Source organism: Clupea harengus, chromosome 22, assembly GCF_900700415.2.
Source record: "Clupea harengus chromosome 22, Ch_v2.0.2, whole genome shotgun sequence".
Classification (NCBI taxonomy): Eukaryota; Metazoa; Chordata; class Actinopteri; order Clupeiformes; family Clupeidae; genus Clupea; species Clupea harengus.
The window spans coordinates 24,820,593-24,830,592 of NC_045173.1; the positions used below are offsets into that span (position 1 = coordinate 24,820,593).

The 10,000-nt window shown below is 42.2% G+C and overlaps 1 protein-coding gene across 1 annotated transcript in view; it reads right to left on the minus strand.

The window, feature by feature from the left end:
- Positions 1 to 9,150: 9,150 nt before the first annotated feature.
- clstn2a (calsyntenin 2a) overlaps positions 9,151 to 10,000 on the minus strand; it is an 85,410-nt gene continuing 84,560 nt past the window's right edge. The window contains exon 15 of the mRNA XM_042703066.1: positions 9,151 to 10,000. This exon is cut by the window's right edge and continues 490 nt beyond it. The gene's annotated coding sequence lies outside the window, so the exon portion shown is untranslated.

Here is a 10,000-nt window from a genome sequence, read left to right on the forward strand (position 1 = left end):
ACATGTTAAGATCCATGTTAAGACTAATGTATTCCACTGCAGGACTGTGACCACTTTACCACCCAAAGGGAGACCATTCAAATGAACCCAAACATGACAAAGAAATCATCTTCTAATGCAATATCACACTAAATCCATTTTCCTGCCCTTAGTTTAACCCTTACATAGAAAAGCACAGGTAGAAAACCAGAGACAAGTGATAGAGATAAGAACACCAGCAGGGGTGTGAGAAACTCAACCAAATGGAACAATTCGGAAGAGTTCTGAAATGTTGTTAGAGGCACAATCTAACAACAACTAACCATCCAAAGATTTCCATCCTGAGTGACGAGATTGTTGTCAGTTCCCAGGCTTCCAGCCAGCCCTCCAGGCTCAGATGATACAGGTCTGACAGGTTTGCTTGGTAAGATTTATTTTTTTACACCATTTCCTGTTCCCTTTGAAATCTATGTATATGTCTAAGTACTTGTTATTAACAGCGGGACTTACCAAATGATGGCAGACACACACATCTTAGTGGGCTATGTAGGTAAAAGCTAACGGACTTGCCTTCCAAACCCCAACAACAGCACAGTTGTCACTGATGAACTTGTGGCAGAAGGAGAGGGGAAACAATCAGGAACATGGCAGAGTAAATCATACATGTATCAGCACACATGTGGTCAATGTACACTCTACATACAAACATAACATTGTATATAATGTTATGTACAAAATTGGTGGGGGGGTGGGGAGAGAGCTTTCAAGTACTGCAGAACAGCTTGGTGGGTATACAGTGTGCTCGTAAGGTTTCTATTGCAAAGGTAAGTCAATTAATGGAACAAAAAACGATGTTGATTATTTACATTGGAGGAAAATGCTTGCACAGAGTATGGGGTAGAATAAGTGTATGACAGTGTGGTGGGGGTGAGTAGGTGTCGTGAGGGTTTCTACAAGTAGATCAGATGGACTGGAGAGACTACAGCAGCATCCCATAGCAAAGATGTTTTTACACAGTCCTGGTCTCTGTAAATGGGAAACAAACAGTGGCCTGGACCGAGCCCTACTCTATTCCAGCCAATCAAAAATGTTGCTTCAGCAGCACTGAAGGGAGGCCTGTATTCCATTGGCTTTTGAGTTCAAATATAAATGATCTTTCGCCAGACTCAAGGATTCTGTCAGAGACCAGGATAATATGCCTGAAATAGTGTCACAAATGTTTGATTCAACACTCACATCCCGCAATTTGGCAAACAGCTCTTCCAGCCCGTTACAGGATCTCACTAACATAAATCAGTCCCAGCAAACTGAAATGTTTCCTACTGTCTGAGATGAGCACTTGCTAATCTCGGTTTAGTAGAATGCCATTTTGGTATGTGTGACAGTAGACGAGAAGCAGATGGCAGCAAACGACACCGTGGTTACTGAGATCATTGGTATATCTGCATTTCTCTCAGGAGTACTAAGATCCTTTCTTTGACCATAAGGAAATTAAATTGAATGCAAAGGGAATGTAACAAACAGATTAGACACATGTTAAGGTGCTAGTGTAGTTTATTGAGTAAATAATGTCTTCATGATTTTTTTTGATACATTTGTTCAGTTCAAACAACAATAACTTGAGGATGTTACACGTAGTTTTTTTTTTATGTAACATTCAGTATTTCATTATAATGGCAACAAAACACAAGTGTAACCAAACATTTTGGTGATACATTGCTACCAGCTTGTTTGGAGTGTAAAGTATGAAATTTAGCTGGTTTTCAAATAGTTAACCCTTCATACAGCACCTTTATTGCAGTGACATGCTGAACTACAAGAGAGGCCTACAGTCTGTAATCATTCATATAATTTATCCTTACTGACTTACCATAGAACTACTGATTCAATTAGATCATGTTAACCCCACACACCAGAAACAGAATGAAGACATCAAAAGAGCAGACATTGCCATTTTACAGTGGAAACAGCAAATGGCCAATGAAAGTGCTGTGGTGATTGTGATTATCCATAATCCAGGTGTTTGCCATGAGCCGCACGTACACTTGGTCTCCCTGCTCTAGCTGCAGGTTCATCCCATTGGTTGCGGTCTCCCAGCGATTACCTGCAGCATGATTGTACACTATCACCATCTGATGGCCGTTCTTCATTAGTCTGAGACCCATGGACCTGATGGAGCGATTATGACCAGAGAAGCTGAAGTAGTAGACTCCTTTCACTGGTGCAGTGAAGATACCTGTGACCATCAGAACAGCACATAATGCATAATCCAAAACAGGGCTGCATATTAATAACATTGCTAATCTCAGTCAGGTGCTAACTAGCAACAAATTGTAGTACATATACCTGTAGTTGTGCTGTAGGCATTCCCAGCATTGACAAAAACGTCCTTGTAAACCAGGGTAATCTCAGTGTTATGTGGACCCTGATTTCCATGAGTTCCCAGTGATGCTCCAAACGCTACTTGCTCTGAAACACAAAGTCACACATGCATGCTTTGGGCACTTCAGATCAAGTCAGAATAGCTGTGTAGTGCACATGTCTACGTATTACCATATGTTGTAATGATAAAGCTGTGTTAATATGTCTGGCATTCAATAAACCATTTAGCTAAAACTGGACGTCTCCACGCTTACCTAGGCCCTGTGCCCCACAAAGAGAGCAGAACAGCAGCAGCAGCAACACAGGCAGAGCACTCTTCATCATCATGGACGCCGGAGATGGGTTTCCACACAGGAGTTCTCATCCCAGCCTTATATACAGTCCTGTCAGAGAATTCAGGAAATAAAAAAAGCTCTTCATAAACGTTCCGCTGCCAACCTCACATACCTGCGGTCATCATCAACAGGTTTACTGACACTACTTGACATCAACCTCACATACCTGCGGTCATCATCAACAGGTTTACTGACACTACTTGACATCAACCTCACTACAATGCATGCCAGGGCCTTCCCGAATCTTGCACCCAAACTCTGAATTTCACTTCCTCCTCACATCCATGCACTGGACTGTACTCAGAACAGCTCTTAAAACTCTCCTTTTTAAACTAGCATACTTACTCTAACCGCATCAGCTACATTTTAGTTTACAATTACAATTTTGATTGTGAACTCTGCTGAACTCTATGTTGTTACTTACTGTATATTTTTATTGTAGACTATTGCACGCAATAACACAGCAACAACACATTTTGCTGCAACACAGACAAAGCACTCTCCATCATCATGGACGCCTGAGATGGGTTTCCACACAGGAGTTCTCATCTCAGCCTCATTTACAGTGCAGTCAGAGAATCCAGGCGGTCTTAGAAAAGCATGAGGAAACAAAACTAGGCCTTGGGTTTGCAAACCGGTTGGTTGATAAATTGAGATTATAGAGCAGTATGCTGTCAGTCAGGCTCAGTGTAGAGGCTGATAAACACTATAGGATCTCACTCCAGATCCCTTTCTCACCCCATGGTCCTTGCTACCGAGAGGAGACAGTCAGACAGATCCATGTGATATATTTAATAAAAATCATTAAATTATCAGTATCATCATATTCATTTTGATTTCATAAATCATGAAATTCATCCAGTGTAGTTGGAGTTCACTGTAAATCAGCTGTGGAAACAATGAGGAACCATGGAAATGGGCGTGAATTGAATGACTACAATGACTATGCTACATGTGTGATCAATCTAAAACAGGTCTGTCTACCAGGTCGGTTTATGCCTTTTGTTGTTTCTGTGTTGCAGTGCACTCCGTCCAGCATTATGTGTCTCTTGACTGGAATAGTGAATGGCTCAGTCTGAGCCATTTGATTTGTTTCCCGTTTACAGAGCCAGGTCACTGCATTTTTTTTAACCCGACAGCTAGTGGACCACGAGGAGCAATTAGCTGAATCTGACAAAAAGTGTATGGGATTAGAATCCTAGACTGTACACTTCAGAAATGCTGAAAAACTACTGCACCTGTCCATGCAGCGTGAGTCTCCACTGGGCTATATCAGGGTTAGTTCTCTGTCTAACGCCCAATGGGAGTTAACTAATGTGGCTGGAATAAACAAACCAAATAACTAAGATATGTTTTCTTTTCCTGTTCCTTCATACCCATCCAGTTCATTTCTTTCCTTTTCCCCTCATAAAGTAGTCAATGAACATTTTCTTACTTTGTTCAAAGTACTAAGTTACATTGTTTTGATTCAAATGATCTGAATGGAATGTGAGAGTTTTTTTGTTGTGTCTTGTGACTTGTCACACGATTTCACCTCCATTGCATCATATTCAGATCCGGTTTAAAGATTTTGTTAAGATAACAAACGGCAGGCAAAGAAGTCACAAATGAAAAATAAGTCTTTTTTTTCATACAAGGACCATATCACCATGGCAGAAGAATAAACAACACAAGAAAAAGAGGGGAAACAAACAAAAACCAAGAAAAAAATAAATAAAGAAGGAAACCGACCCCAACATACTGTATGTTGATCAACATTCTCTAGTCTATCACACTGGATGGGCCAGGGATTAAGAGCTAAAACCACTATACCATCATTGTTAACATTCATTAAAGTATTTAATCTACTGAAGGGCTTGTATTGTCATCACACCCACACAGTGATTGTTGCAGAAATTCCTAATGCATGTACTGCTTGCGTACTTGCATGGAGGTCATTAAATTGCAAAATAATCAAACTGCTGTTGACATTATGTCAGTGTGGGGGTTAATGGTACAGTGAAAAATACATACATTTTATTCAGACTGAAAAAAGAAACATAATAGAATAAGTGTGAGCAGCCTCCCCAATGGGAGCGGACTCCATATCGGATCCGTGTGTTACGTCTTGTGCCGACGTGCCCGTCCTCTACAGTAAATCTAATTAACCCCCAGGTCACCACCATAATGTGCTGCTCTTAATGAACTTAATTATGGACACCGTGTTCTGTAGTCTAGGTCCAGCACATCTCCTCACAACATTATCACATAATGATGAGATTAGGCTGTTGCCGGGTGCAGTTAAAACAACAGAAAAGCTGATGCAATTATTTCTTTCATGCTCAGTGGCTGGCTATGTAGATGGAGCTAATTATCTTTTGGTGATTGCATGTTTGCTGCTCAAAAAGGGCAGAGCTTGCATATTTCACTGGTAGTGTGCAGATAGGGAGAGGGAGAGGGGTGGACATGCCCAGCCCAACACAATACAGGATTTGACATTAACAAACTCATTAATGATGCTTTACGTGCTTGCTTATTTTGTAAATTCATTCAAGAGTGCTTCACTGTCATATAGTAGGCAAAATATATTTATAACGTGTATATACATAGTGTGTGTGTGTGTGTGTGTGTGTGTGTGTGTGTGTGTGTGTGTGTGTGTGTGTGTGTGTGTGTGTGTGTGTGTCTTAAGAAATACTCTGTTGTTACAGTTCCACGGACACCTTTGCGTCACTGTCATCATCTCCAAGACACTCTGTGTTTACCTGGCAACAGAAAACAGTTAGTAGAATCCAAGCGCAGGGAGAAGATGAAATACTACACTAAATGATCTGAACCTCTTGAATTGAATTCATCTGAATTTCTGAACGAGAAACTCTCCATTACCAAAACTATGCACGCGGAAGTGGTACTGACTGCCCCTGTTCGGCGCACCCGTCTCAAAGCAGCAATTCCTCAGGCTATCCGCAAAATCCGTCTCACTTGTCCCCTGCCGAAGACTCATTTATATCCTCCAACTGAACATCTAATGAGTCCTCATCCTCTCCACCCACTGGCACGGTCCAGAAGATCTAGAAACCAACCAACCAACCAACCATTTGGACTTTTAAGTAGATGTACACCTTACTGCAATAAAAGTCAATTTGGACATTTAAGTAGATTTAAACCTTACTGCAATAAAAGGGCATTTGGACATTTAAGTAGATGTACACCTTACTGCAATACAAAGTGCAAGAGGGGTTTAGGCTTTGAACTCTGTGAAGCGCCTTGAGACAATTTAAATTGTTTATTTGAGGCGACTGCTCACTCTGGACTGAATCTGTGTCAGATCTGGGCCTGAGCTCACCTCCACAGAGAAGTAGATGTAGTGCTGGTAGATGACAGGAGTCCTGGGGAGGGAAGAGGCATTTCGGTCCCCCAGGAAGTGGCGGCCCTAACCTCCTCCTCCTTCTCCATCTGCCTCATGTAGTACTCCAGTATCTCGGAAGGAACGGTAACCGGCTTACTGCAGCGGAGGTGACTTCCCATCAACCCCTTCATGCTCTCCACAAGTGCAGCAAAGTCCATCTCCGCCCCACCCAGGGGGTCGTGTTCCAGGGCGAAGTTTGGCTTCGCTGTCAGGTCGTCTGTGGCCCTGCGCACAAGGCGATCCAGGCTGCCGCTCCCCGGCAGGAAGCTGCTCCAGTCCCCCCATCCCTGCAGCGCCTCTGCCGAGACCCGCACCAGGCCACATGGGGGGCGCACAGCTGGGCAGAGAGTTGCTGGACGAAGGGGTCCCCCTTCCTGGACAGAGAGCTCGAGGGTGTCGCTGAGGCAGGCAGACATGGCACTCTCGTGTTCACGCAGCATGCCGTGCGGGGTTAGGAAGCACTTTCGCCCTTTGCACTGATGCTGGTCCACCAGTCCATGACCTCATGTAGGTGTGTCACACACTTTGCTTGGGCTAGGTTGACAGAGAAATGTTTAAAAGAAGAAAAAAAAGCTGTTGTCTGAGTAAAGGGTCTTCAATATAGCGATGTAGCCTTTACATCTGTTCTTAAATCTAGGAGTTTCAGTAAGAAAACACTGTGCCTTAAAATATCTTTACGTCCCAACAGCTATCAATGAAGAACATGCAATGCTGCTGGAAAGCTGTTTTAAACGGTATCTTTCAACAGAATTAGGCTTGGCAAAATGACTCAGCAGGCCACTGGTGTTAAGCCACTATGAGGTAATGTTCTAATTAGATGTATACCATGTGACTAACAATCATTACAGCCACTCTGCCTTATCTCTTGTACCTTTCCCAGTATCCTACAAAACAGTCCTAGGAGTGCGCTCCTTCTTTAGGTAAGCCTCATCCATGGAAACCACATCGTGGCCTGCGTGCTGTTGCTGCATGCAGTCCTGGCAGCCATCCGTGTGGTTCATGAGGCAGTAACGGGTCTGGTTCTCTTGCAGGTGGCATGGGCACGGCTTGCGGCACTGGAGCTGTGGACGGCGCAGTGCCGCGAGTTGAGTTCGACTTCGGGGTTGAACACGGAGCTGACGGGTCAACCGCTAGATGTTCTCTCCGACCAGTAAATTTTTTTTTTTTTTTTTTTAAATAAACCCCCTAAATAATGTTTACGGTAACGGTGGCAAAATGTCCTGGTTTCTTCTAGGCAGTGCAGTTATGGTTAAAGACCTATGCTTAAAGTTTGCTAGCTAGCTAGATATAGCACACTTAAAAGTTTAATTCATGTTTACAGAATACCATTATTAGTTGCTCAAAGTAGTTACTACCAACGGTCAAAACTTTCTATTTAGATATGGAAAATTCTTGCCAAAATTCTGTGCTTCTGTATAATTTCTTAGAATTCCTTACGGAATTCTTTAAAAAATATTCACACACACACACACACACACACATGCCAATGCCACCATGCCCAGATGTGTCAACTGGAGTGCAAAATTGAGTTAAAGAGAGGGACATTTTTGCATTTTTCTGAGGCTGTCATGACAACCGTAATTCAATCCCTGTACATTTCACATTATCTAACCTTGACCAACTTGAGGACTCAACCAGTGGTGCAATGAATGTTGCATGCCATGGGTGCTGATGTTATTCATATGAACGCTCACAAAACATGTTTTTAATAACACATTCATAATAACTGACCAAAGCTAACCACACATGGACACGCGCACACACACACACACAACCATACAAGCTGAGTGTGAATGAGGATGAGAAAGACCAGGTATTCACTCATTCTAAGGAAAGTCTTTATTGGCCAATGTACAGAAAGTGCTGCAGTGACCACTGAAAGAAAGAAAGAAAAAAAAAACCTTTACAAAACAAAAGAGGAAAACATATAAAAGAATAGTCTGACATGATCTTACAGGTCTGATTTTTTTTTACGTTGTTTTTTTTTCCCCCCCCTTCATCAACACAAGTGGTAAAAAGTTCTAGGGAGACAGAGGGGAGTGGTTGGGTGAAGGGCGTCTCACAATAATGACATCACAAGCACAGGATTTAGACCAATGGCGTAATGGCACATTCTAACCACTGCTACAGACGTTACATGGAACCAAATGCACAGATTCAAAATGCAGTTGCAAAATCCGAGGGTAAGATTAAGAAAGAACAAGCAATTTCTCAGTTACAGAAACCCCCCCCCCCCCATCATTATTTCGTCTCCCTTGTCAGTAGTGTTCAACCCCCTCCCCCTTGTATATGGGCCGACAAGACAAACGGCCAGAGCAGCGCCGGGATCTGGGTTAAAAGCGCTCACCTCTGGTCAAACGCCCACCTTTCAAAGATTTAGGTAAGTAGTGCAGTGTGTAGTTTTTGTTGTAAAAAAAAAACAAAAATGCTTTGAAGACATGATAAACAAACAGTGTTCCACAATATCACTGTACTCATCGCATCCTTTGCTTCTCTGTTTCAACCATTTGACATGTATATTTTTAATTTTTTTTTTACATACGGACCTAAATTGTCAGCAAAATGTACCACAAAACATGTAACAACATGTAAAGAAGACACATGAATACACGCCAATTGTTATCCTTCAGATACTGTTACTGTACTGTGTAGACCGTACTGTTACTGTAGTAAGTCTAGAATTTTTCACATCAAAAAGCACTGACTGCAGTTTTTTTGGAAGTCCCGTTAGGATCGGGGCAGGATGGGCACTCTCTCTGGGATATTCCAGAGTGAAAAACTTGAAGGGTGGGGTGTAAAATGGACCCCCCTCACCCCCCCCCCCCCCTTTGTTTTTGGGGTTACCCAGGGGGCCTCTGGTTTAACCTGTGGCCCCTCCAGTTTCCAAGCCATTAAGCTGAAAGGGGACATTTCTCATCTCCAGAGGACAAAATAACAACATCCTGAAAGGAGAGGGGGGGGGGGTCAGAGAGAAAGAGACACTCTACCCAGACAGACAGCCGTTAACATTGACCCAGGTAGGTCAGGTCTGGCCTGGGTGAGGGCCCGAGAGAGAGAGAGAGAGAACCAGACACGTGGTCCTCGGAGGCAAGCAAGAGTGGACACGACCAGACGGACTGGGGAATGAGAAGGACGAGGCGTGTATGTGTGGGAGGGGGGGGGGGGGTGACGGTTCATCTACACTACTGCTATTTACAGAAGACAGGCATAGAAAATGTACACTTTCTCTCCCTCCTCTTGATAGCTTTCAACAATTCAAAAGAAAAAGAGAACTGAATAAACAAAAAAAAGAAAGAAATCAGAAAGAGGAGCCCATCAAAAGGAGATTGGAAAGAAGATTTGTTTCCTCTTTGAAATAATGCTTTTATCTCTATACCTCTGTTAAAGACATTGTGTCAATCAAAATCTCTCTGAAGATCTGACATAAACATATTCTCCTAGATTTCAAATGAAAAAAATATCATCATTAAATATCATATATATTTCATTGCAAAAAACAACTTTTAAGGTATTTAATATTGCAAATAAATGCAATATTATTTTTGTGTTATTTAGGCGAAAAACACATTTAACAGTGAATGCATTGTCATGTGGGGTCAAGCTATCTCACTTTAAAAGAGAACAAAGAGTTCTATCCTGAACAGTAATGATACAAATTAGTATGTAAAAAAATGCTCTCTAATCATTTAACAAAGTTAAGAAATCTTAATCTCTGTTTTTTTTTTTTAGATTTTAGTTTTTTTTTCTTGTTTTGTTTTTTTTTTTATCTCAGGGTGTCAAGGATGTCTTGTTTGTGCTAATGTAGACCATGGCCTTGATGTTCGGACTGAAATGTGGACTTTCAGTGCAATTCCCCAAGAAAGCCAGCAGGGGGCAATATTGCATCAATATAAGTGTATGAGTGAAAAGAAAATAACAT